Consider the following 27,111-nt stretch of genomic DNA (forward strand, 5'->3'; position numbering starts at 1 on the left):
TAATGAACTTTCCTAGAGATACTACAAATATAGATGCCAAATCCCTTGGTTTAAGCGACTTCCTAACTAGATCCTTTCTTTTACACACCTTTCCTTCGAAATTGGTGTCAACTGACTCAAATAACTTGACAGAGATTAATATTTCACTACTCAATTCATTTGGACACCACCTAAATCTACAAGGGCCACAATCTTGACATAAACCTATGACACATTTATGACTGTGGAAGATGACCTCAATTTCTCTCGGACACAATACTGAATCTAAAAGACAACTCATGGAAGAGATAACATGCTCAGATGATTTAGAGTGCTCTTGCGGGCTCGATCGACAAATTGGGCACTCACAAGTGCAAATTGCATTAGTTAGGGAGGTGTTATGGTGATGTAGTAGATTAACAGAGTCCTTGAGAAAACCCACTTGTACATGATAAATGCAACATGTGTATCGATCCTTCAAGCGTCTCACAAAGTGTGGCTTAAGAGACTCGAATGTTCATAGTTGAACTTTGATATTTGGATGCATTTGCCTGAACCTAATAAATAAATCAACATGTGTAATAAAATGGACATACTGATTAGCTGATTAGCTATGCTCCAAACCTGTTATAGCAACTAATAAGCTATTCTTGTAGCTAATTAGCTACTCCAATAGCTAATTAGCTATCCTAGTAGCTAATTAGCTGGTGATAACTAAATTAGCTATTTGGAATAGCTAGTTAGCTAATTAGCTATAGTCATAGGAAACTAACTAGCTATTCTAGTAGCCAAATAGCTATGATTGGTAGCTAATTAGCTATTCTGGTTACTAATTAGCTATCCTGGCAGTTAAATAGCTGGTAATAGCTAAATTAGTCGGTAATAACTAATTAGCTATTGGGAATAATTAGTTAGTGTAAAAACAAATAGCATGCGGAAGCAATAAAAACAGAAAATAGAGAACAGGTTTAATGGAGCTTAACAGTACGCGGGAGAGACAGAGAGAAAGAGAGAGAGAACAAGAATCTCTATTCAAAAATTATATCAACGCTCTGTACATAGTATGTGTTCAACGAACACTTTTATACAAGTCCATACGGACTGACAAAAGTACGGTGTACTTCAATGCTCACTCGAGCGCCTAACACTAACTACGAGAGTAATAACTCCCTAGTAGTCTAGCTGCTATTAGGCTTCCGGTTACTGATGGATCCGGCTGACCAGCTCCCCAGCTCATCGGCTCCGTCTCGCTCACCGGCTCAGGCTTATCCAGCCAATCCCGCTCCAATTGAGCTTGCCACTCAACACTCCCCCTCAAGCTCAACTTGAGTTCTAGTCGTAGTGTCAACGTCTGTGGCAACCAGTCCTTCTGCCCGGCTCCTTCTGGCGTCACTCCGCCTTGCTCGCACTCCTCGTCCAGTCTGGTTCTGTTTGCCACGACCCCTCTTGTTCTGCACACCTCGACCTCCTCAGTCGGCTTGTTTGCTCAACAGGCCCAATTCAGCTCCCTCGCTGTTGTGACTTCGGCATGTGTTGGTTCGCCGATTCCTTCGTGTTGGCGTCAACTTTCACTGCCTTCTCGTCCTCTTGGCCTTGAATTGATCCGGTTCTTCCGAATCGACTGTCTCTTATTCGTTCCAGCTCTTGTCCAAATCGGTTGCTCCCGATTCGTCTTCTGGTTCCAGGCTCTCTACCACATCGAACCATGTCCGGGTCTTGGCCTTCTTCTTCCGGTCAGCTCTATCCTTCTTGACTCTGTCGTCGCTGCCGCTTGTTCCGACTTGTTCGGATGTGTCGACTTCCTTTGTCGACTCGGCTCCTTTCTTCTTCTTGACTCTCCCTTCGTCAATTCTTCCCTCACCAGCGCAAGCTACAGTCTCTTTGCCTTTGGCCGTTCCGATGTCTATGCCCATTCTCCCCCTCAAGTGTGGCACGTCGAGATGTTGAATACCAAGCATTTCGGTGAAGTGTTGCAACTTGTCCGATCTAAGTGGTTTGGTGAAGATGTCGGCAACCTGCCGATCCATGTGAACATACCGAAGTTCGACCTCACTGCTCATGACACGCTCACGCATGAAGTGATAGTGCACTTCGATGTGCTTTGTGCGAGCATGGAATACGGGGTTCTTGGTGAGCTGCATGCTGCTTATGTTGTCGCAGTAGATCAGAATCGGGGTTGGTACCCCGATCCGTAGGACTTGCAACAGTCACCGAAGCCAAATGGCTTCACAGGTGGCAATGGTAGTGCCCCAATACTCAGCCTCCGTGCTCGACAGAGCAACTGTTGGCTAGTTTTTGCTGCTCCACGCAACAACCGCGCTACCTAGGGAAAACATATAACCAGAGGTTGATCAGCGATTTGATGCATCGCCGGCCCAATCGGCATTTGTGTAACCGACCAGCTCTTCGGTTATACCACCGGTATAACAGTCCTCGGCCCTTCGTGCCGCTCACATACCACAGTATTCTGTGCGTGCACTGAAGATGCTCTACGGTCGGCTTCTACATAAATTGGCTAATCACACCGACCGGATAACTGATGTTGGGTCGGGTGATGGTCAAATATATAAGGCTTCCGACAATTTGTCAGAACCGTTCTCATCGTAGGCCGGTCCGGAGTCGGGACGGAGCTTCTGGTTCCGGTCCAGGGGAGTAGAGATAGGTCGGCATTCCGTCATGCCGAACTTGTACAACATATTCAACACATAGTGCCTTTGTGAGAGCAATATGCCGTTAGGGGTTCTGATCACCTTGATCCCAAGAAAATAATGAAGGTCCCCCAGGTCCTTCATCTCAAACGCATCCGACAACTGGGACTTGATTCGGCTGATTTCATCGAGTCTGGGTCCAGTGATGACCAGATCATCAACGTACAACAATATGCAAACCGGACCCTTCGGGCCTTGCCGAATGAACAACGAAGAGTCGGACTTGGAGGCCGCAAACCCCATCTTACACAACCGGTGCGTGATCTTCGCATTCCAAGCTCGGGGGGCTTGCTTCAGGCCATAAAGTGACTTCTTCAGCTGGCATACCGCCGACTTGTTCATCTCTGTCTGGAAACCGGGGGGTTGTATCATAAAGACCTCTTCTTCAAGATCTCCTTGAAGAAATGCATTCTTCACATCCATCTGGTGAAGATGCCACCCCCTTGCCGCTGCAACCGCTAGCACCACACGAACCGTCGTCATCTTCGTTATTGGAGCGAAGGTCTCGTCATAGTCGATTCCGTGGGTCTGTGCGTATCCCTTCGCCACTAACCGGGCCTTGTACCGGTTAACTGAACCGTCGGCGTTGTACTTTACCTTGTACACCCACTTGCATCCGGTCGGTTTACTGTGACAGGGAGGGTCAACCAGGTCCCATGTATCGTTGGCATCAAGTGCCCGCATCTCTTCTTCCATAGCGGCACGCCAATGTGCGTCCTTTGCCGCTTCTGCGTAGCTCTACGGCTCACTCACTTCCGCCACCTTGGTCATGTACGCATAGTGATGCGCCATGTACTCATTGTACCCGTACCGCTTAACAGGTTCTTCTGGCGGGTTGACCGGCGTAAGCCACTGTTACCCGGTCTGAGGGCCTTCTTGGCTGGTTCGGTCTTCGGTGCCGAAGAACCGTCATTTTCCTTTCCGAAGTCGGATCCGTTCCGATCCGACTCATCAATACCGGTTCCATAATCCAGCATCTTCTTCTTCCCCTTCTCTTTGCGCGTGAACCGTCTCCTCGATTCCTTGCGCAGGGAGAGCACAGCAGAGTCTTCACTACTCGTCGATTCTTCTTCTGACTGGTCGGATTGACCCAGTCTCTCGTTCGGCCCACTCAACCGAAACGATTCTGGACTCTCTTCTTGAGTCCCGGATTCATCATCTTCTAACTGGACCGGTTCAGGCTCACTAGCCTCATCCTCCGGTATCGGGTCAGGGTCAGAAGCCGGAGCTGGTAAGGCATACCATGATGCCGTCTCATCAAACTCAACATCGCGGCTAACTTGGACCTGCTTCGTCCGGGGGTTATAACACTTCTACCCCTTTTGTTCATGTGAGTAGCCGACGAGGATGCATTTCTCCGATTTTGCATCTAGCTTCCTCCGCTTCTCATCCGGCACGTGCACATATGCAATGTTGCCGAAAATCCGAAGGTGTCTCAAATTCAGCTTGCGCCCGAAATACAGCTCATGCGCGGACACCTTGTCACCGATCCGGTTTTGGATGTAGACGACCGTCCAAACTGCCTCCGCCCAGTAGAAATGGGGCATGCTCTTCTCTTCCAGCATTGCCCTTGCCGTGTCGACAAGCGACCGGTTCTTCCTTTCGGCCACAAACACGTTCGCGTTCACAAGTGGAAGGATCGCGCATAAATGGAAGGATAAGGGAAATTTTAGGGCTTTTTCAATGATTTTACAAAACACATTGATACCAGTATCATACATGTTCAAACATACTATGAAAAAGGTTAAAAATCCACTATTTTCGTGATTTAGAAGTAACTAAAAAAAGACGAATTTCAAAAAGATACATTCTCAATTTATATCACAAAATTTACAACCAATGTTATTTTATAAGAAACGATTTTTTAGAAAACATAAGAATTCAAAACACATGCTTTTATATTACTCGATTTGTTACAATCGGAATGTAGTTACACTTAATAGCCAAATATACATTCATGATCACTCCTTTACGGAGAATCACTACTATAACTAATATACAATGAAGATTCCTCCTCATCATCCTCGGATGTACCAATCAGTGCATTATCTTCGTCATAAACCAAATGGTTTGACTCTAGATTATATGTAGCAGATCTCGTTTGCCTTTGACTCGAGCCACCTTGTAGACCTGGTAATTTTTCTTTTATTATATCTATTGTTGACTTCCTTAATCGTCCGGCTTTTGTAAGTGTGAAGTCGTACACGATGATATCCACATCAGAGATATCAAGGGTCGAGGTGTTACGAATGTTTCGCTTCCTCTTCCTACCTCCCCTTCTTGTTGGGCATTCAATCATCTCCAATGTATACTTACCTGTAAAAGCATTTGCACTTCTAGTGTTGTACCAATGAACATTTATAGACTTGATCGTGTTTTCTATTTCATGCATTAGCACTTCTAGAATTTTACCAACCCAAAATTGGTGGCCATGTGAGTTCTCATCAGTCGGTGTTGCAATCAACATCCCCGTGGTGAGCTCTTGCAAATTGCCTTGCCATCTAGCTTCGGCTGCTTTGGTCATCCTTGGTCCCACATAAATGTCTCTTTGTTGTGGATGGACTAAGCTGTCATTAATCGCATTTACTAGTTGCTCCGGAGTTCTATTTACGCGATCATGTTGCAGCGACCATGTGAATGGCGTTTCCAAATTCCAATTATCAACAGATACACAATTGTCTATAATTTCTTTCTGATCACTATAAAATACATCCCACCATGACGCGTCTTGTTGTGCGGCATATTTCTTGGCGGCCTCAATATGCTTTCTTTTTTCTTCTAAGGCTTGGAGCCATGACCGTTTTTGTTCTGATACCAAGTCGCTCTGCAACTGTCCTTTCTTCTCAATTGGCATTTGCTTAGCTCCATGGACAATTGTACTTGGCATACAAAGTAATAACTGGCAACCACCTTCAGGTTCCCATGTTGTAGACGATGAATATTGTTTAGCATACAAAAGTGTAGAACCACTTATTCCATTTTTCTTTATCATAAAAATGTGATTGAAACTTATATTGTTTAACTGAGCAAGCACTTTAACATTCCCACCACCCCCATCTAATATATATCTCTTAAAGTCATATACCTCCTTCAAGTGTAACACTTTTGGGCGTGGTGTATATGCATCACAAATGACATCAAATAGTTTAGGTAAAGTGAAAGCATCATGCCGAGACAACTGTCTGGAGAATGTGCTAAACATCTGATTTATATGGTCATGTGTGTGGCCAACCAAAAGGAAATTGACTTTCACTTTCCTAAAAAATTCTAGGTTGACCAACATACTTAGATAGCCAAATACAGTTGAATTTTTGTTCTCTCTAGCAGTATTGTCCAATTGAATGTATAGAACAGGGGGGAAAGGTTGGCCCCAAGACATCAAAACTCGGTGAATCACTGTAACTGTTAGGTTAGGGTCATTGTGAACATTGGGGTAAGTAATGAAGATGTGAGGTCGAACAAACCTATTATAAGCCAAGCATCCCACCAAGTACATTTGAACAAGGCACTCATCATTGACATCTTTGGGGAGCCTCCGCATATGCAGCAAGCATGTCTTCTTCTGGTCCGTGCCATCTATCATTAAGCACATGTATTGTTCGGGCCTCTTCAAACACTTCTCTCTATGATGCATCGCCTTCTTTCGTTCTAAGGATTGTGCCTCACGATGATCTTGTAGTAACTTCTTACTCGTATCCTTTTCCATTGATGTCTTTGCACCTTTAGCCAAACTTTTAAGATTTGCACAAATGGAGCAATACCCCATACGTACTTTACGAGGAATAATAACATTTGAAAACCGAGCTCTCCATAATCTTGTGAATTGGCTATAGGTGATAGACGTATTATGTGAGCCCAACATATCAAATCGATAGACATCATAAACTTCCCGACGTGTATAATTATCAGAAAGATGCATCCTACCTATAGTGGGCATTACTTCACAATTTAACTGAAAGTAAGTTTTCATCCAACCAATAGCATGTCTTCCAATTGCACCTTTTATACTTGGAACCTCTTTACAATTGAGCATCTAATTCCCGCTAAGTAGACGTTGTTGTACTCTATGTAGCCGCTTGTTACTAACACATAACGCAATTTTGAATGCAACTCTACATATCTGTTGTGCATGGAAGATATAATACTCGAATGATACTTTGATCCCCGTACATTTGTCAGATACTAGTTGCATATGTGACCTGAGGTAAGTGTCTTGCTCATCACCGGTCATCGAAAAATAGTATCGCCTTAATTCTCGCAACTTTGATTTTCCAATCATAGACATACAACCACGGGCACAACATATTTTTTTGACATCAAATCCAATCTGTTTATCTGATCTCACCAAGCTAAATCTAGCCAGACGAATTCTTCATGGGATTCTTCTAATATGCATAGGGCTCCCAGATTTCTCTTCCTGCATAGAGGTTGGTGTAACCTTGTTACAATCTAATTCTCTATTGTGACCATCGCCAATGTTATTCAATGTTTCCTAGGCACTACCTTCATTCTCCGTATCTTTATTAATATCGTATTCTTCAATAGAAAACTCTTCACATGTGTCATTATTTACATTCCCTGTAGATGAGCTCAGACAATATTCTTCGATAGAATATGGTGAGTCGGTCGACAGACAATATTCTTCAATCGAATATGGTGACTCTGTTGACAAACAATACTCTTCAGTAGAAAACGATGAGTCTGATGACAAACAATATTCTTCAATCGAGAACGGTGAATCTTCACTCATGACTTAAGGTCTAGATAGGGCTCTATAAGTTATGTGCTTAGGGTAAGGAAAAAAAACTAATAAGCTCCTCTCTAAACATATACTCCTCTCTAAACATAAACTTCTCTCTAAACAAAAGCCAAATCAATAGAATGTCTATATTATGTAATATTCTATTAATACAATACATAAAAAAAATATTTTTAATAAAGTAATTGTACTTAAAATATCAATTATTATATAAACTACATCTATATGAAGTTAAATCAAGTATAATATAAATCTATCATTAACAAGCCATGAATATGTTGGATTAATGTTAAAATCATTGGCTAATTAATGGCACCCATTTTGATATAGAACCTCTCACTCATTAGTTCTTTAATGCTCACCATTTTAAATATTAGACTTATCAATCATTGGTTAATTCATGCCAACATCTTTAATACACAGCATTTGAGAGTCATAAAAATTGTTGCTTTTAGTAATCAATCATTGGTACATTCATGAACCTCTATCATTGTCTCCTTCATGACCTTTGAAGTCATTGCAGTTTGTTATGACTATAAAAGATTGATCAATATGTTAGTTTGACTTTGTAATCATTAATGCAATCATAAGTTACTCTAGTTAATGTGACTGTGGTTACCAACTAACTATCCTCAAACTTACCAACCTTGGTTAAGGTGACTATGGTTACTTTAACCAATGTGGTCAATCCCTATAAATAGGAAGACCTCGTCATATTTCACTCACAAGAGCGTACAGAGCGTACAGAGCACACAGAACGTACAGAGCACACAAAGCACACAAAGCACATAGAGCACAAAGCACCAAAGCGCGATCTCCGCCTCCACTGCCACACGATCAACCATGTCTTCAAACAAAATCGAGCGCGAGGACTCCAGGTAGGCCTCTGACACTATGGACATTTTTGTAAATATGTTTCGTCGCTCAAGAACTCGATACGCCGTATCGAGTTCCTGTATACAATACAAACTTTATATAGGAACTCGATACGGTGTATCGAGTTCATAATTTGTTTTTGCTTTTTAAACAGGAACTCGATACAGCGTATCGAGTTCTTGTTTAAAACCTACACTTTAAACACGAACTCGATACGGCGTATCGAGTTCGTGTTTAAAACCTAAACATTAAACAGGAACTCGATACGTCGTATCGAGTTCCCGTTTAAAACCTAAACTTTAAACACGAACTCGATACGACATATCGAGTTCGTGTTTAAAGTGTAGGTTTTAAACAGGAACTCGATACGCCGTATCGAGTTCCTGTTTAAAAAGCAAAGAAAGCACAGGAACTCGATACGGCGTATTGAGTTCCCGTTTAAAGTTTAGGTTTTAAACAGGAACTCGATATGTCGTATCGAGTTCCTGTATAAAAGAAGGCTCTGAGAGAGAAAATTTGTGTTTTTGGGGTAACAATTAATTATTGTGTGGAAAAGATATCAAATTGTCTGTCAAAATCAGTCTTTTTTATGTTGACTTGCCTTACTTTTAAAAAAAAACATGCCCTAATTATAGGTGTTTTATGACCTACTTTAGCTTAAAATAGTAGAAAATGATCCACAAATTGCCTTTACAATAGCAAATTCTCCTCAATATAGGTTTGGAATCTATATAAGTCATACCTACTCTTTAAAAGAATATATAACCCTGTTTACTTATTACGATATATATTTTCTAGTTTGAATAGCCCTGCCTAGAATAGATTTTTGAATATAGGACTGCTAGTGAGAACTGTTCTTCATCTTAATATTTATATTTTAATATACAACCTTTATCTACGTGACCACCTAACTTATGTTTTTGCATATACTTTCTTAAATAGGTCGTTTGAGAACCTGTCGGACCGACCCGTGAAGAAAATAAAGCTTCGCATATAGGGTTCTCCAATCGAAGCCCAGACCAAGGTAGCTCCTGAGACCATGAAGAGAGGAAAAAAGCTTCTCTTCAACGAAGAGACAAAATCTCAGCCACATATTGATGTTAGCCTAAAGAAACTTGTCGCCGCTACTGGAGGTGAAGACCTTCCTGACCGTGATCTAACGGACAAGGAATGGTGTATGCAATATGTCGACTTAAAGAAAAAAGTCGTATTGTATACAACAAAGAAGAAGGGGGAGGGGCAGCTTGGAAAGGAAATCCCATTTATGTATGGCCGTATTCTACGATTTGACTACGAAGATGCAGATTCGGCCAACATACTAGTAATGATAGAGTGCTCCAAGGGGGTACGTAAAGTGTTCCTTTCAGAAGACCTTTTAGTAAAGGAATCTTGTGGGCCAGAAGCGTTCAAAAAAGATCTTGAAAGCTCACAAAACCTTATTGTTACCTTGAGGCCTTATATACAAGGCCATGTAACTCTAAGAGATGAAGTGCCCTCCCCATTGAAGGCCACAAAAAGGGTATCCAAAGTCTAGTCAAGACCACCAAAGAAGAAGACAACCAAAATGTCGGACACCAATTCAACAAGTGAAAACGAAGAGGAGGATAATAAGGGGACGCCAGGAGCTGAGCTGGCATCGGGTGTTTTGTCATCCGAGCATAATAAGATAAGGAGAGAGTTAATGCAACGGAAACTGGTCAAGAAAGGGCAAGTGTTTAATTTGCCTATAACACACATCCATCAGCCCCCTATTGATGAAAAAATAGGTCGACGACCACTTGAGATTAGAGAGCCACACCGCATGCATGTTCAAAATTTCAAGAAAAAAATGAAAATTAATCCTCATGCCACTGTGGTGCCTTTTATTGTTATGGTAGATCCTGAAGAATGTGAAACCATTGAAGATTTTGATATTAGAAAGCATGATCAATATAATTATTTTGTCATTGGTGGATCGCATTCAGCAGAGGCACGTCGGCAACTTGTGAGAGAACATCCAACGACTTTCTTCTTCAAGTATGCCGAGTGCAAAATTTATGTTGGGCTCACAACCGAAGAGGCTAAGCTGTTGGCATGGGACCATAATAATGATAATGACTGTAGGCAAAAAATGTCGTCCATTGAGCGTATACGGTTCTTCCACCATGAGTATTTAGACATGAAACAAAAGTTTGGTGTGAAGTTACATCCAGGCCTACGACGTCAATGTCTGCATGAAGTCGGCATTGTGGTAGATGATAATGTTAAGTCCGATGGTCTTCGAAAGTATGAGTCTTGGTTTCAATTGGCGTTTAGAGATGGAGAAGTATGGGACCTACAAGATCAAATCTTCTCAATCTGGGAGAATAAGGAGGTAAAGGGTCAACAACAAAAGAAATGTAAGGTTGACCCTCAACTAGAGTTAAAGTCACAAGCCGCCAAGAAAATTGACTTGACAATTGAAGAAGCGGTAGACGACATGAAGTTGTCTCTGTGGAGGGCGATGCAAGGTATTAAGGACGAGCAGCTTCTTGTGTCTGTTTTGTCAAGGGTTGTGGCGAAAGATTTAAGCCTTGAAGAAATGGTCACTGAGTTCAATAAGTAAGTCTTTCAAATCCTGAAATTGTAGTCTATCTGGTGTAATTCAAAGTTCTAATCTTGATTTCTAATTTTCAGTCATAAGGTGTACATGAAGATCCAAGAAGTTATGATGAAACAACTTGGATGTATAACTTGGGAACAAGTGACCGAGGATTATCCTCTAACGTCTTCATATAAGGCGTTATCAGAGTATTTTATTGCATTCAAGGATTGGGTTAGTATTGATGGTGCTTGCATAATAATACCTGATGTCCTATTGCTTCTATTAGAAACCGTGTCGAGGCAAGAAACAAGGAGAAGTTAAGGATATACACGATTTCCCTACATCCTTCCTTGCACATCTCGAGCGAGCCAGAAAAGAAAAGGATCGTCGCTTAGTCAAGGCGTACGAAATGGAGGAAGGTGGCTCCTTTAAAAAATTTAGCCACAAAAAAGATATTACGAGAGATCTTTACTACAATGTGGTTTGCGGTGATGTCATCGACTTGATCCAAAAGATGCCAAAGAAGGAATATACGCTAATGATTGCGGATATTCTTTACGGATTTCGAATGGCTGGGTCATCATACGACGATGAACCATTTAGGTTTAAACAATTGGAGAAGATGGTCAAGGATTTCGCTAAGCTAACGACTGCATCCTTGTGGCGAATAGTTGTCTTTCATAGTATGGACCAAGGGTACTCGGTAGCTCAAGCTTTGAGATCTCGTTGCCATGGCATCGAGAACCTTGCATGGTAAGGATTATTTATAGGTGTCTTTCACTATATTGCATTTCTTAAGGTTGTTCAATCTATTCTTAACTCGATGTATTATTTTTTATAGGATCAAGACCAATGTAAATAGAGGGCCAACTTTTCGGTTCGTTAATGCCATTGAATACATAACGGTTGGCTACTTCGATGAAATTAAGAAATAGAGAATCAAGGAGCATTCTAATGAAGTGGGAGGTTCAAATCTGTTGGTATATCCAGCAGTGACACGGAAATTGCGACATGTCATCACGACAGAACGGGGACTTGTCAACCCATGCCAAAAACCTCAACGACTTATGATGCGCTTGATCGAGATGTTTTCTGTCGAAGGAGACTGGATATTAGAACTCTTTTCTGGCATAGGTATTCCTCGAACTAGGGTAACGATCTTGAGATAACCAATCCCTTTTTTTTTCGTTTGACAACTAAATCTTCTTGTTACTTACATCACAGGAACTACGTCTGCATGTGCATTGAAGCTTTTTAGAAATACAGTTGCACTGGAGAAGGACGAGGACCAAGTTATATTTATTAATATGCGGATTAAGGCTTTATGGGAGTGCCCAGACCAGGATGAGGAGGTCGGTGCAAAGAACCTCGCTAATACAGAAAGGTTTCAACCTGCTTCGCGAGAGCCTATTCCTTCGTTAGCCGGCGAACCGGGGGAGCTAATAGAGCTTGATGATGAGCTTATAGAAGATATTTCGTTGGCTCGGCTAACAGGGGAAACCAATGCACGTATAGCCGAAGACAGTTCTACACAAGATGATGAAGAAAATGACGTTGATGAATTGATTGCTATGTAATAGACTCTATGAAGAAAATGACACTGACGATTTGTTAGGATTTCACATTATTAATACAAATTTTGGGTTTTACCTAGTGGATTCTATTCTTTATAATCTTCTATATGTTTCAATTTTATTTTTATATACTTGGTTAGTAGATTTATGACATTGGTTTCACCGCGTGCATAGCTGACTACCAAATTTATGGAGAAACATGAATTAGTTTAAATTGAGGCTGATTTTGGTCCAAGCTAACCTTAACAGAACATGGCCCTATAATTGTTGCCATGACTGTCCATGTTGTTATTATGGATCTTTGTCTTCTATTGTTAAAACTATTATGTTTCTATTCCATTGCTGCTTAGATTGTGTAGTGTGTTGATAATGGTTCCAGTTGCGTTATCGTTCGGAGTTTGATCCTGTGTGAATCACCTAAGCAATAGAGTAGATCAATTTTAAATACAGGTATGAAAGCCTAATAGGTTTGTTATTTCCACGACATTATCCTAAAGTTCACTGCCTTACATTGTCCACAATTATATACATATGGTTTGATCCCATATGAACAAACTGAGGAATAGATTAGATCAACTTTAAATACAAGTATTGAATACTTTAATAAGTTAGTTATTCCAATCACTTATCCTAATGTGCACTATCCTACATTTTCCACAATTACATACATGCACGTTGTCGTGAAGATTTTCGTCCATAGGCGGAAAACCGAGCGAAGTAAGCAAACCCGCGATGTGCAACGTTGCACATCAAGATGTTGTATTCTATTTGTCGATAGTGATAAGTGTGGTGCTAGAAATGCACCTTAGGATTTGTAAAGTGTAAAGGTGATGTGCTTTTGCGCGCACATCCACGTGAGAGAGAGAGATAGGTACATAGTAGTTCGTGTAGAGGTGGGAGTTAAGACCCATCCTTCCCTCCTCCCCTAAAATCAAGGGAAATATCCCCATTGATTGAAAGGGGATATTTTGTAGCACCTTTATGTAACGGTCTTCCCTCCTTGTGCTATAAAGGGAGAGGAAGAGCACCATTGTGGGGGTTGCCTTATTTTTGAGTGTGAGTGAGGTATACCACTTCGTTTTAGGGTTAGGGTTTCGTTTAGGGTTTCTTTTCTTCTTCGTCGGATTAGGGTTTCGGGTTTATCATAGTCGTTTGGTGCGGCCTACGCGGCCGCCATTTTGTAATCGGTTTTCGGTTCTAATATATCTTGTTGAGCATTTGGCCTCCATCTTCCTCTTGTTCATTCTTTCTCTTCTTGTGCTAAGCTCCATTCCGAAGTCCTATTCCTTCTCCCCTTCTCCTTAGTCCAAGACCCCCGTGGTTCCGCCCTTCTCCACGCACGCGCGTAACAACGCGACATCTTTGGTGAACCCGACGTGAAGGGCGGCAAGGGAGAAAGAGATGGAGGAAGGCTTCGACTTCGAGGAGATGATGACAAAGATCTTGACGGACGCCGGACGGAAGAGGGCGAGGCGAGAGGCGGCTCAACAAGCGGTCGAAAGGGTGGTCCGTCTAGTCGGCCGGTTCGATGGGAAGGAGGTCCCAAAATTTTTGAGAGCCTACGATGCCGAGATGACGGGGATGGGCGTGGACGAAGCGACGAGGCTAGAGTTCTTTCGTCGAGCGGCGGCCGCATCAAAGTACGAGGAGGTCAAGGAGCTCCAAGAAGCTCACGAATCGTGGGAGTCCTTTGAAGGGGCTCTAATGGAGGCATACGGGTGCGCGGAATCGGAGGTAAGAGGTCGGCGAGAGTTCGATCGGTGGATGGCGTCGGCGAGGCGCCATCGGAGCGCAATAGAGGCATTCCGAGAGTTCGAGCGTCGTTTCTCTCAACTCTCGGAGTGGGAACGAAGATCGGTGGGGGCGGACAAAGTCCTCCTATTTTTGGAGACGGTCCATCATGAGGAGAGGATGGACATCACGTTCGAGCTTCAAGACGATTATGGGGCGCATGGTCTCACCGAGGAGTGGCCCGAAGTGGAATGGGTGTGTCGGCAACATGAGGCGAGCCGGTCGGCCACAACACGGCCCGCGAGCGGGGGAGAAGAGAGAGCGACGACCAACTACGCCATGCCGCCGGACGAGAGCTCATCGCGAACCGGTTTGGAGGGACTCGACCTACAAGCGCTAATACGGGAGGCGTGCGGGCTCGTAATGGCGAAAATCGAAGCCGAAGAATGGCTTATTGCGGGGTCGGGCCCGAGCGGATCGGAGGACGCGGAGGAAGGAGCTTCCTCACACATGGAGGACGGGGCCTATGCGGAGGCCGAAAGAGAATGGTACATCGGTACCACGGGAGAGGGTGCGGAGCGAGCCGCCCTCTCGACATGGGGGAAAGGAACGACCGGGGACGAGGTCGGGGACGGTGAGGCGGCGATCGCCGATTCGAGCGGACATGGCGGATTCGGGACATGGTGGCCCGAATCATCGAGTACGGAGGAGACAAGCGGCGGTACCGCAACCTTCCACGCACCGGTTCAAGAGACCCCGGCGGCCGGCCCGAGCGCCCGCGTGAGACCGAGGGAAAAGCACGGTGGCGGCGGCAAGGCGGGCAACCGAGACAACGGTAAGGAGACCGCGGAAGAGGCGGCGGCAAGCATAACCGATGCTTGCATATACGGAGGCGGGGTAGCCACGGACAACGACGTCCGAGCAGAGGTGGCTACGGACATTACATCGACGAGCGGCGGTCCCGCGACCTTACACGCGTCATTCCTGGAGATCACGGCGGCCGGCCCGAGTGCCCGCGTAAGACCTATGGTGAAAGGCGGTGGCTGTGGCAAGGCGGGCGACCACGGCGTCGACACGAGAGAAGGTGCGGAGCAAGCGACCGTCTCATCTCGGGGAAAAAGAACGGCCATGGACGAGGCCGATATCTACGGAGCGATGGACGCCACTTCGAGAGTGGGCGGAAGTTTCGGGACGCGGTTGCCCGAAACGTTCTACGAGGATTTCGCGAGCATACTCGAGGCTTGCGAAATGGAGGAGGAAGAGGAGACGAGCGTCGGTGTCGCGACCTTCCACACACCGGCCCTAGAGGCTTCGGCGGTCGGCCCGAGTGCCGGCACGAAACCTAGAGCTACGGACGGTGGCGGCGGCAAGGCGGACAACCGAAATGAGGACGAGACCGGCGAAGAAGAGGCGTCGGCAAGCATACTCGATGCTTGCGAAACCGAAGACGGGGTAGCCACGGACGACGATGTCCGAATGGAGGTGGCTACGGACGAGAGGAGTGGTGGTGTCGCGACCTTCCACACACCGGTCCTAGAGACTCCGGCACCCGGCCCGAGAGCCGGCGAGAGGCCTAGAGTGACGGACGGTGGCGGCGGCAAGGCGGGCAACCGAAACGACGACGACATGGGAGAGGGTGCGGAGCGAGCAACCTTCTCGTCTTGCGGCGAATGGACGGCCAAGGATGAGGCCGGTGACTACAAAGCGGAGAGCGCCACTTCGAAAGTGGGCGGAAGATTCGGGGCACGGCGGCCCAAAACATCGAGCGGAGAGGAGGCGAGCGGTGGTGCCGCGACCTTCCACACACCGGCCCTAGAGGCTTCGGCGGTCGGCCCGAGTGCCGGCACGAGACCTAGAACGACGGGCGGTGGCGGCGGCAAGGCGGGCAAACAAAATGATGCGGAGAACGGCGAAGAAGAGGTGGTGGCAAGCATACTAGAGGCTTACGGAATCGGAGATGGGGGAGCCGCGGACAACGACGTCCGAACGAAAGCGGCTACGGAGACAACAAGCGGCGGTGCCGGGTCCTTACCCACACCAATCCTAGAGGCTCCAATGGCCGGCCCGAGTGCCGGCATGAGGCTTAGTGCGACGGGAGGTGACGGCGGCAAGGCGGGCAACGGAAACGAGAAGGAAGATTGGAGCGGACGGAGGCAAGACCCCTTGACACCGGGGCCGGAGACTTCAGCGGTTGTGCTCGAATGCCAACGTGAGACCGGAGAGATGGGCGGTGACCGTGAGGAGGTGAGGCCCGGAGAGAGCGCATACGAAGACGAGTATGCGGCGCCCGGAATGGGCGTATACGGTGGGTCCGACGGAGAGGACCGGAGCGGAAACGAGGAGAGAGTCGGGAACCGACCCGACCGGAATACGGCACGGAAGAAGAAGAGAGTAAGGGCCGGCGAACCGGGCCCAAACCGAAGGAAGCCGGCGAGACCGATTGGCCGGTTACGGTTACGGTTACGATGGGAGCCGGTAAGCGCGAGATGGAGGCTAACCGGGCACGACGACCATGGTTCGGGGGAAAAACGGAAACAAACGAGACCCTCCATACCCACTCTAGAGACTACAGCGGTTGCGGATCAACATAAGACCGGAGAAACGGCGGGTGGCGGCGAGGAGTCGGAGGCCGGAGCGTACGAGGTTACCGGAACGGATGTCCGGTACGAGATGGTGGACGGGTGGGTCCAAGACGGCGAGCCCGTGTCGGAACGGGCTACGGCGACAAAGGAGGAGAAGACCGACACGGAGGTCGGGTCTACGGCGGAAGAGCGAGACGAGATGCATGCAATACGGCCGATGGAGGGCCAAGACACATGCATGCCTACGAAGGAGCTACATCGTGCGACCGAAGATGACGGTCGGATCACGCCTTCGAGAGGCGAATACGAGGAGGAAGGCGGCGACGACGAGATCTGGCACGATGCTAGGGAAGATTGGTGGGAAGAGGTGGCCTACGGAGAGGCTAAGACCGGCGGCCACGAAGATAAGGCCCGAGAGGGATCCTCTACACCGGCTATAGAGACTCCGGCGGTCGGCGCGAGTGCCGACGTGAGACCAAGAGTGGCGGACGGTGGCGGCGAGGGGACGAAGGCCACAACGGATGAAGGCACCGAGAGAGGCATACGGGAGGTCGCGGAGAACGAAGATGTATGCCCCCAAAAGAACGAACACGACATCACGAAGGATGTGTACGGTCGAGCGGGCCAAGAGGGCCAAGAGGGTGTTCCTCCGAGCGAAACGGAGGTCGGGGAAGAAAGGTACCTTTCCGAAAGGGTACGCGAAGAGGAGCGGAATGCGAAACGTGCAATGCGGCCGCATGAGGGCCAAGCAACGAGCACGCATTCGGAGGACGACACCGACGTACGGGGAAAGCCTACGGAAGGCAAGTGCGGAGCGAGAAGAGTCGGCACGACGAGGTGCGCGGCACGAAAAAGGCGGATCCGGAGGATATGCGAGGCGGAAAAAGGGTCGGCAACGGCGTTCGGGAGGACCGATCGGGGAAGAAAGCGCGGGCATCGGAAACGGCGGTCCGGATGTAGACGGTGGTTCGAGGAAACATGGTGGACGTGGCGGATCGGGTGGAGGCAACGACTCGGCGAACGTCGTCAAGTGTGGCGGATCGGATGGAGCCGACGGTTCGAGACCATTCGGCGGAGATGGTGGGCCGGAAGGCGACGGTGGTTCGTGTGGACGGGGTGGACTTGCTCGAAGTGGAAGACTAAGCCGGGCAAGCCCACGAGGTTGTCAAGGGCTCGGTTGGCCGCCTTGGCCGAAAATCTCGCGTTATGTTCCCCTTTTGGCACATACCGGTGGATGTGCGGTTAGGTGGGGGCGGATGTCGTGAAGATTTTCGTCCATAGGCGGAAAACCGAGCGAAGTAAGCAAACCCGCGATGTGCAACGTTGCACATCAAGATGTTGTATTTCTATTTGTCGATAGTGATAAGTGTGGTGCTAGAAATGCACCTTAGGATTTGTAAAGTGTAAAGGTGATGTGCTTTTGCGCGCACATCCACGTGAGAGAGAGAGATAGGTACATAGTAGTTCGTGTAGAGGTGGGAGTTAAGACCCATCCTTCCCTCCTCCCCTAAAATCAAGGGAAATATCCCCATTGATTGAAAGGGGATATTTTGTAGCACCTTTATGTAACGGTCTTCCCTCCTTGTGCTATAAAGGGAGAGGAAGAGCACCATTGTGGGGGTTGCCTTATTTTTGAGTGTGAGTGAGGTATACCACTTCGTTTTAGGGTTAGGGTTTCGTTTAGGGTTTCTTTTCTTCTTCGTCGGATTAGGGTTTCGGGTTTATCATAGTCGTTTGGTGCGGCCTACGCGGCCGCCATTTTGTAATCGGTTTTCGGTTCTAATATATCTTGTTGAGCATTTGGCCTCCATCTTCCTCTTGTTCATTCTTTCTCTTCTTGTGCTAAGCTCCATTCCGAAGTCCTATTCCTTCTCCCCTTCTCCTTAGTCCAAGACCCCCGTGGTTCCGCCCTTCTCCACGCACGCGCGTAACAACGCGACAACGTATGGGTCAAAGTATAAATTATAACTCATTTTATTAGTATGGATACAAGTACACCTGATATTTTTGTAAAACTTACCTAATTAATATAAGTCTTTAAGTTAGTGTTTCCCTTGTCGCACAGTAGTGACATATTGAGCCATAGTTGAACTTTATTATGCCTACATTAACTTATCAACGTGTCTAAACTTGCATGATTTCTAATGATCTCCACTCGTAGATCTATCATGTATTTTTATATTTGCAAATTCTCATCAAGTTGAGGAACATGTGATACTAGTGCATCCAATTTTTGTAGAGAGGGTGTATTTGCTTCGTTTTAAGAAGATTCTACAAGTGGAATGCGCAATCCTTCCACTTGTGAACGCGAACGTGTTCACACCGTTTTGCTCCGGTGTGTATCTGCAGCTAAACTCTCTCCGAATTCCTGTTTGTTGCAGATAACTGTTGAATTGGCCGGAAAAATATTCTTTTCCACCATCTGACTGCAAGCACTTAATCTTCCTCTCTTATTCCCGTTCCACCATGCTCTGGAGGTTCCGGAAACAGTCGAAGACTTCGCTCTTCCGCTCAATGAGGTAGATCCATGTGTGCCAGCTATAGTCGTCGATGAAGGAGACGAAGTATCAACTCCTGCCAAGACTCACGTTCTATGCCGGTCCCCATACATCCGAATGAATAAGGCCGAGCTTGTTACGGCTACGGTTTTGTTCGGCGAGGAATGGAAGCCAGTGTTGCTTCCCAAGTTGGCAGGCTTCACATATTTGGGCCTTCCGGCCACTAAACTTCAGCAAACCAAAAACAACTTGTTTCGTTTGCAGGTCTTGAAGCCTTCGATAATTGATGTGTGCCGATCCGCTTGTGCCAAAGGTTGATGTCTGATTCGACCTTCTGTCCTTTGGCGAACAAGGCGGTGTCGACGTCATTGGTGTTGAGGATGAACATCCTCCCATCTCTGCGCCCTTGCACGATAATTTGGCCCTCCTCCTCGATGAAGCACCCGAGGTGCGTAAACTGCACCTGCATTCCCTGGTTGACGATCTGTCCGACCGACACCAAGTTCTTCGTGATAGTCGGAACGTGTAATACGTTCATCAGCTTCCCCCTCTGTTCGACGTGGCTCAGGGGAACTTCTCCGACATGCACGATTGGGTGAGGAGTGTCATCTCCGGTTTCGACAACTCCCGGTTGTTCCGGTTTCTCCAAGAAGGAGAACCACTCTTTGTGGCTCGTCATGTGATTTGACGCATCGGAATCAACGTACCACACTTCCTCCGATTTGGAAGTGGTCTTCTTCATCGAGTTTGCCTCATGCTTCATCATCAAGGCCGGCCCCTTACCGGTCTTCCTGGTTCTGGATCCTCTCGATCCTTGTGCGTAGTGCGAGCTTTGCCGGTTCTCCCGACCTATTTTGCCGGATCCAGATCTGTCCGCAACGGCGCGCTTCTTCCAGCACTCGCTTTCTCTGTGGCCCTTTTTACCACAGTACCAGCATTCCGTGGAGGATTTTTCTTGCCGGCTTTCGGCGCCGCCTTGACTCCCCCTGCTTGTGGAAGTTCCGGAACTGTTGTCAACACGGTCTCTGTGCTGTCGGTCTTGCCCTTGCCGGACGCCTCCATTGCGTGCCGACCCGCCTCGTCCACCATGCCCACGGGGCCGATCCGCCTCCGTGTATAGCATCCGGTTGTCGGTGGGTGCACTTGTTGACGCACTGGCATGGTTCTCCTCTACAAGGAGCATTGACTGTAAGTCGAAAAATGACGGCGTATTCTCCCTCGTACAAACTACTGTCCAGAAAGCTCGGAACTTAGATGCCAGGCCCCCAAGACAAACCTGTACCATCTCGTCTTCCTCTACCGTGACGTTGATAAAGGCAAGCGAGTCACAGATCTCTTTGATTCGGGCCGTGTAATCAGCCAGTGACATGTCCTTTTATCGGAAATTGCTCAACTCCTGTTGGAGTTGCAGCTTCTAGGCTGTGGTGCTTGCGGTAAACACCTTCTTCAGGTTTCCCCAAGCCTCTTTCGGCATCCCGGCATCTCGGACGTGGCTCAGCAATTGGTCTCCGACACTGGACGCAAAGCAGTACATCACTCTACTTGCCGATTGTTCCCACACCGGGAAGTCCTTGTGTGCCGCATCAGGTGTTGTGTCGTTAGCTCCGTCGACATAGCTCTAGTACCCATGCCCAAGCAGGTATTGGTGCATCTTGTAAGACCAAGATGCGTAGTTGGTTCTGTCGAGATTCTCCACTGGGAGCAAGCTAGCCATTCCTCTATCCATTTTTCTTTTCCTGTTCTTTACGAAAGTTTTCCTTTCAAGCTATGTCAGCTGCAGAGGTTCTCAACCCTCGCGCTCTGATACCATGTAAAAACAAATAGCACGCAGAAGCAATAAAAACAGAAAACAGAGAACAGGTTTAATGGAGAGCTTAACAGTACGCGGGAGAGACAGAGAGAAAGAGAGAGAGAGAACAAGAATCTCTATTCAAAAATTATATCAACGCTCTGTACATAGTATGTGTTCAACGAACACTTTTATACAAGTCCATACGGGTAGACAAAACTAAGTTGGAGGTGACATGATAGAAGAATGCCCACTTGTCTTGCAAGAACACTAAAACAGGGAGTACAAACGCAATAGGGAGTACCATATTAAGATGTAAACTTTGAACCCAACAAGTAGGAGAATTACAACAAGTAGTACTGATTCACGTGAAGAATGAGCACTAACACAAGAATTACTTCCTTAGACATTGCATTATAAGTACTAAACATATGGATTAAAAATTACCTGGCGATAAAGTAGAACGATCGTGGCGCCTTAAACTACGAGGCAGCACCATCAGACCAAACCCAATGACGGTTAAAGTTAAATCCTAGAGACTAAATCTGCATGGTGAAGCTTAAAACAATGTTGAACAAATAGTGTATCATGCTTTTTATCATCTGAAATGTAAAATATTGATTTCTTATGTAACTCACCATCTTGTCTCCAATAGCAAATATGTACAAGTATTGTACATTGATAATTGTACCAATGCATTGATTGAACCTCATTTTAAACTTTAAATGTATAGTTTTCTGCAAAGTCAATAACGGATATGATGACAGTCGTTGGTAAGTTATTAATACATTCCTTGAACTGTGAATTTTGCCAATAACTCCGGAAGTTATGTGGAATGAACTACCCAAGTTGTTTCTTAAATTCTGAGACAAGGGTAGCAACACATGTCTCCTTATATACTTCCTTGATACGCTTAGTTACAAGTCCCTTGCCAATATTTTCAGTCACATACTCTAAATATTTCCATTTCACAATATGATTATTTCCCCAATCAAGCTCCTACCTACAAAATAATGGTAGCGGACAAACCTTACATGTTCTTAAAATACATGTACGACGATGCCACTCACATGATGGTTCTTTTTCACAAACACAAGACCTCTATAACTCAGAAACGGATGCATAAGTCATGTTCCGTGCATTACACCTATTATCCTCCCCATTTGGTCTACAAACCTCACAAGTGCAGACACATAATTCATTGTGTATACCCTTAGAATCAATACACATTGCATTCACTCCAAGCCTTAACATGTCCATCTTCACGTGGTACACACAACAACATGTATTCCTCTCATTTAATTTTCTAACATAATATGGTTTCAAACCTTGGAATTTGCAGAATCCAACAGTCAAGCTTGGATGTTGGTCTTTAAAGTTCATGTACAATTCAGCCTACGTCAACCAATATATGTAGCAAACATTAATATACACTTGGTCAAAACAAAAATTTATGGAATGTGAATTGATATAAAAAAATGGAATACCTCTGTCATCTCCAAGAAGTGTCTAGGGTGAATCTGGTACTTACCCTGACTTATTTGTTGTCTACACACGTCCTTCTTATTTGGTGAGACACGCGTATTTTTTGCCCAAAATGAATCCACTTTCTCAATAATCTCTTGCGATAAGGCATCGCATCATCACCTACGTCCCAACCCTAGCCACTTGAATTGGCTTGAGTTTATATTTCGGCGATGTTTCCTCAAGTTCCTTCTTTGAATACCCAAGGCTAAGGCAACTTTAGTATCACTATTTTTTTTTTCTCTCGCACCATTCACAACCATGTGTAGGGTTGCCCTCTCTACAACAAGTTTGTCTATGCTCTCTACACCTTTCACTAAGTCTAGGGATGACTTCATAGACTCTACAATCTCTTCTGAAACACATTGGTCCCTAAATTTTATTCTCCCCATGTCTTCATTCAAACGTTGATGGTGTAACACTCTACATATAATATCCCTACGATCCTCTTCACTAAATCTCTTCGTTATTTCTACCAAATAACAGACTATGTGAAGAACCACTCGTCTCTTGGTCCTTTCAGATATACATGAGTTACTTGACAATTCACTCTCATTGGGGATCCCCATTTGGTCACTAGATTTATCCAAAAAAATTAAGTGTCTTGCGAGAGTAATTAATGTTATATAGACTACACTAAGAAATCACAGTCAAATATTTTAAAATGCGGCCTGCAAAGTGAGAAATCATTCGTTTAGGACATTAGAATTACGGCTCAAAAATGACAATTAATCATTTCTTTATTCATAGATGTCTGAAAATGAAAAAATAGATTTACGAATAGGAGACTAAAGAATTCTAAAAATGTCAAAATTAAGAATAGGGGTACTTACCAAATAAATCAATTATTGCTGAAGTCTCAAACAAGTATTGGAATACTTTCAAATGAGTGGAAGAAGTGACGAAGATGAATGTCGTATTGTGCCTCCAATCAGTGGACAAACCCTCAAATCAATGGAGGATGCCTCGTATTTCAGCGGCAATATGCCTCAAATCGGTGGAAGGAACCGCTAATGGTGGAGGGAGCCTTGAATCTGTGTGATATGCCATCTCGATTCAGTGGAAGAATCCTCGCCTCAGTGGAGGGAGCCTTGAATTTGTGTGATATGCCACCTCGATTCGGTGGAAGGATCCTCGCCTCGGTGGAAAAAGCCTCAAATCACCATGAGATAAACTACAATCAGTGGAAGAAGTAAGAAAATCGTTCTCAAAGAAGTCACTATTGGCTATTATAAGAGGCCTCAGAATAGTCTCTAATCCTAAACTCAAACCTTAAAACATGTTTAGTATTGAAGCACCCAAATATCTGAGATATGCTCCCTAAACCCTAACAAACCTCTGAGATTGGAGGAAGACCAGAAACCTGACATGGATGTCTGAGATGAAGAGCTCAGAGGGATAGAGGAAGAGGAGTAAGAGCAGTTGGTTTGAGAGGAAGCGCCAAAAAACAACGTGAGGGGAAAATAGCCCCCAAAATGGAAAGAACATCTCCTCATGTGTTCCCCCCACTCCTTGTCTTAAATGTCACTTGTACTACACTCACCCCACTCCCCAAAATCAAAAAAAAAAATCTCAGATTTTTTTTCTCAATTATTTAGTAGTAATAGTATCGAAAGGACTGACATTTTTTGTGGCCAAAAACAGTACTTTTCTGGTACACCGTAGCGTGCTTCCACCCATACACAACAATACACAAGATAATCAATAGACAGAATAGTTATTGAAATCCAAGTCCGAACAGTGGCGGTAATCTAGGGCCAAATAGTGGCGGCAATGGAGGAGTGAACTCCGTTTGATCGAACAATTTTGGCAATCCAGGACCGAACAATAGCGGCAACTGAGTGTAGAATGATGGCAATGGAGGAGTGAATTCCGTCGGATCGAACAGTGGCAGATGATGCTTGGAATGCACAGTGACGACAACTGAGAGTAGAATGGCAGCAGTGGAGAAGGAGTGAACTCCTTTGAGTCGAAAAGTGGCAGCAATACACGACCGAACAGTAGCGCCAACTGAGTGTAGAATGATGGCAATGGGTGAGTGAACTCCGTTTGATCGAACATTTTTGGCAATCCAAGACCGAACAATGGCGGCAACTGAGTGTAGAATGATGGCAATGGAGAAGTGAACTCCGTCAGATCGAACCGTGGTAGATGATGCTCAGAACACACAGTGCGGCAACTGAGAGTACAATGGCGGCAGTGGAGAAGGAGTGAACTCCCTCGGATGGTTATATTAAAACAACGAATGGTTATAACAATGGTGGCCGCCATGGCCGCACCAAAATGACTATCCGAAAACCCTAAAGGGAAACCCAAGAAGAAAACCCTAACCGAAACCCTAACCCTAAAACGAAATGGGAAGAGGGAGAACCCTAGACTAAGTGGTATACCTTACTCGCACAAAATAGGCAACCCCTTCATAAGTGACCCCTCCCTTCCTTTTATAGCCCAAGGAGGGAGGGACCTTACAATGTGGGACAAAATTTTCCCCTCTCTTTCTATACACCATATCCTAGTATACATGTGCACATGTTGCACACCACCGACTTGCCCCTTCCACCCCGGTTTCCGCCTATGGACGAAAATCTTCACGACAACGCGCGTAACAACGCGACAACGTGATGTGGCAAAGGATCATGCATAATGGACCTAGGAATTCGGTATATAATTTATGGTGCACATATCAATTTATGTTGCACATTTATGGTGCTCATTTATATAATTGAAATTCTCTACTATTTTCAATGGTAGCTTTTTGCATAGCTAATTTATCAATGGTAGCTTTTTGTAAAAAAGACTATTTATCAATGGTAGCTTTTTGCATAACTAATTAGCTATGTCAAGGACATAGCTAATTGTTTCCACTCACATGCTTTCACCCTGAGAGACCTATAGATTGCCCATGCTCGAAGGGACAACAGGGGTCCTTCTCGCAACCAACGACCACCATACGTACAATGTTGCATGTGGTGCGATAGCGGCGACCACATCCAGAAGGACTAGACCGACTTCGCAGAGGCATTGAGGAACAATGTGGTGTACCTCTGGAACGGTCGGGTGCATGCGAGAGAAACGCAAAGTCCCCTAGAGATGAACACTAGCCAAGGAGGAATGAAGAGAATGATGGAGGAGGCTACGACAACGCATGTCGACGGCGACCACATCCAAAAGGGCTAGACCGACTTCGCAGAGGCATTGAGGAACAATGTGGTGTACCTCTGGAACGGTCGGGTGCATGCGAGAGAAACGCAAAGTCCCCTAGAGATGAACACTAGCCAAGGAGGAATGAAGAGAATGATGGAGGAGGCTACGACAACACATGTCGACGGCGACCACATCCAGAAGGGTTAGACCGACTTCGTAGAGGCATTGAGGAACAATGTGGTGTACCTCTGGAACGGTCTAGTGCATGCGAGAGAAACGCAAAGTCCCCTAGAGATGAACACTAGCCGAGGAGGAATGAAGAGAATGATGGAGGAGGCTACGACAACACATGTCAACGGCGACCACATCCAGAAGTACTAGACCGACTTCGCAGAGGCATTGAGGAACAATGTGGTGTACCTTTGGAATGGTCAGGTGCATGCGAGAGAAACGCAAAGTCCCCTAGAGATGAACACTAGTCGAGGAGGAATGAAGAGAATGATGGAGGAGGCTACGACAATATATGTCGACGCCATCCACTACTCGGCATTGGCTAGAATCCAGGTTGGAGGAGAGAAAAGCACAAACCTAAGAAACGACACCGGATTCTGTCTGGTTGTGCTTGAAGGCTTCTCCAGGAAGAAGCTAAAGAAGGAGCATGCCGACCATGTGGAGAGGTGGATCCAAGAGGTTACTGGATGGGACAATCTGGTTGAGGAGAAGTCGAGCTTCGTGGAAGCTACGTGCCAAAACTACGAGGTTTTGGTGGATGAGAAGCGAACCGGAAGGCTAGAGGAATAGGCCCTTCGGAGAGGTATGATACCTGGAGCGGGCCGAAGAGGGGTGATGGTGGTTCAATCAACCCGTAAGGGAGAGGAAGGGAAAAGTTCCTGAGCTTCCGGCTTAGCTCGGAGATAGAACAATCGATGAGCTTACGGAAGGTCCTAGAAGAGCAAATCCTCAACACCCACATGGGATTCATGCTTAGAGTAGTGTTGGGCACTACAAAGAAAGAACTCCATGACATGATCATCGACCTCGTGAAGAGGAAGAGGCTCTCCATAGAGCTAGAGAACATAACGCTTGTTGTTGTCAGCGCGGTGGCAATTGATAAGATGGCGATGGAGGAAGAATATTCGGACAACCACTACACTAGGGCACACTAGGCAAGGGCGACGACGAAGACACCGGTCCAGATCAGAGACGTGAAAGAGCCAGTCCTAACATTGATTGACCACAGATCCGAGATTAATCTGATGTCGATGAACTTCTACAAGAAGGGAAAGTGGTTTATCAACACCAAGCATGGGTGGAAGATACGAGTGCCAAACCGTGCTATAGAGGAATTATACGGGGCATGCCTGAATGTCCAGGTGAAGGTGGG

This window comes from Azolla caroliniana, unplaced genomic scaffold (assembly GCF_043228905.1).
Source record: "Azolla caroliniana isolate FFs.n. ecotype wild unplaced genomic scaffold, voAzoCaro1.0.p SCAF_12, whole genome shotgun sequence".
NCBI lineage: Eukaryota > Viridiplantae > Streptophyta > Polypodiopsida > Salviniales > Salviniaceae > Azolla > Azolla caroliniana.